This window comes from Populus nigra, chromosome 2 (assembly GCF_951802175.1).
Source record: "Populus nigra chromosome 2, ddPopNigr1.1, whole genome shotgun sequence".
Taxonomy (NCBI): Eukaryota; Viridiplantae; Streptophyta; class Magnoliopsida; order Malpighiales; family Salicaceae; genus Populus; species Populus nigra.
The window spans coordinates 13,337,342-13,339,841 of NC_084853.1; positions in this window are offsets into that span (position 1 = coordinate 13,337,342).

A 2,500-nucleotide genomic window follows, 5' to 3' on the forward strand; every position below is an offset into this window, starting at 1 on the left:
TGGCTTGTTGGCGCGGGAGGCCGATGCGAGTGGGGACTTGGGCAGCGGGCAGTGAAAGCAAGAGTTTCCCCGATGCTGCCGGGAAAAACGCTCCCCGGGATGGCCGGGTGAGATGACCCGGCGGCCCGCGACGGGTCATTCAATTCCATGCCCCGTCAACATAACTCCCGATGTACTGTTTGCTTTTTCGGAAGAAGAGATCCATCCCCCCATCCTCGGCCAGCCAAAAACGCTCCAATTAATGGCCGGGTGAGATGACCCGGCGGCCCGCGACGCGTCATTCAAATCACTGCCCTATCGGCTACAACTGCTGATGGGTGGGATTAGAGGCCTGCCATGGTGGTGAGGGGCGGCGAGGACCGTGAAAGCTAGAGTTTTTCAGAGGCTGCCGGGAAAAAGGCCCCTCGGGTGGCGGGGTGCGAGGACCAGGTGCGTCATTCAATTCTCTTCCCTATCAACTTGGCTCCCGTTGGCGGGATTGGAGGCCTACTGTTTGTTACAGGGCTAAAATCGTCAGGGGAAGAGCTGACGAAACAATGCTGGTTTGGATGCAGGGGGTAGTGTTGGAATCGGCAGCGCGGACAAAATCGGCAAAGTCGACAAAAAAGACTGTTGGTCTGGACATCGGGGCAGCGGCAGCCATGCCGACAGGGGGGGAAATCGGCAGCGCAGATTTGTGCAGCTGCAGGTTCGTCGGGGAAATCGGCAGCGCAGATTTTTCGATGAACATGGGCTGGAAGATGGACTGTCCAGGCCAGGCAGGGAAATACGTCAAGGGGACACGCTGACGAAACAGCGCTGGTTTAGACACGGTGGGTGCAGTGTTGGAATCGGCAGCGCCGACGAAATCGGCAAAGTCGGCAGAATCGGCAGCGGGTGCTGGCGATGAGTCTGGACGATTTATAGTCCAGGGCTTGATGGAAAAGACTGTTGGTCCAGACAATGGGGCAGTGGCAGCGCGGATTTGTGCAGCTGCAGGTTCGTCGGGGAAAATCGGCAGCGCAGATTTTTCGACGAACAGGGGCTGGACCGGCCGGGCCAGGCAGGAAAATTCGTCAGGGGGGCACGCTGACGAAAACAGGGGCTGCGGAGTGGAAAATCGGCAGCGCAGATTTTTCGACGAACAGGGGCTGGACCGGCCGGGCCAGGCAGGAAAATTCGTCAGGGGGGCACGCTGACGAAAAGAGGGGCTGCCGCGTGGAAAATCGGCAGCGCAGATTTTTCGACGAACAGGGGCTGGACTGGCCGGGCCAGGCAGGAAAATTCGTCAGGGGGGCACGCTGACGAAAAGAGGGGCTGCCGCGTGGAAAATCGGCAGCGCAGATTTTTCGACGAACAGGGGCTGGACGCTGGACTGGGCCAGGCAGGAAAATTCGTCAGGGGGGCACGCTGACGAAAACAGGGGCTGCCGCGTGGAATGGCAGCCTACACGCAGATGCGAATTCGGCAGCGCACGATGGCTTGAGCAGGTCATGGGTTCGACTTGGCGCGATCTGAAACCTGGACGAGGGACTGTCGACGCTGGACGAGCCAGCGCGGTGGCCTGTCGTGCCCCGTTCAGGGGGGGCCTGCCGCGGAGACAGCCCTCGCGGGCTCGACAGCGCAGGCCAGCGTCCCCGACGTCGCTGGCCGCGGCAGGCGAGCTGCCGGGGTTCCCGCATTCCTACAAGAAAACGTCGTGCTTTCCACATGAAACCAATCCAGTAAAATCAGCCATATTTTTATGAGGCTGCCCACTGAATTTGGGGTCATTCCGGGCCGGTTCCTAGTTTTGCGGATTTACTCGATTTCTAATGGTAGGAAAATTAAAACAAATACTTCTCGACCTCGAAAAATTCTGGGAAAATTAATGAAGGTGGATTGGATTTTTGCCAACCTCTGTGCAAAATTTCAGCTCAAAATACCAAGAAATGAATTTTTTAGAGGGGGGGTGACAGCTGGGACCTAGTAGTGTCTCCCCCTGCCAGAGCTGCAATGACACTTATTGCTCTTTAGGGAGCCACCAGGCCGGCGCCCCTCAAAGACCACACGCGCGCGCGCGCCCGCCCGCGCTGGGCGCTGGGGCGCTGGGGCCTGAGGGCCTGGGGCCCTTGGGGGCCCTTGGGCGCTTGGGCGCGCGCGCGCGCGGCCCCCGCAGCCATGCCGCGCTGCGCGACGCGCGGACAGCCCCTGCTGGCTTGCTCTCTCGCCCGCGGGGGGGCTGCCTTCGGGCCCTGGCCCCCCGCGTTCTGGCCTGCCCCCCGCGTGGGAGAGGCTAGGCGCTGCAGGGGCCAGCCCGACGTCGCTGGCCGCGGCAGGCGACAGCCCCTGCTGGCTTGCTCTCTCGCCCGCGGGGGGGCTGCCTTCGGGCCCTGGCCCCCCGCGTTCTGGCCTGCCCCCCGCGTGGGAGAGGCTAGGCGCTGCAGGGGCCAGCCCGACGTCGCTGGCCGCGGCAGGCGACAGCCCCTGCTGGCTTGCTCTCTCGCCCGCGGGGGGGCTGCCTTCGGGCCCTGGCCCCCCG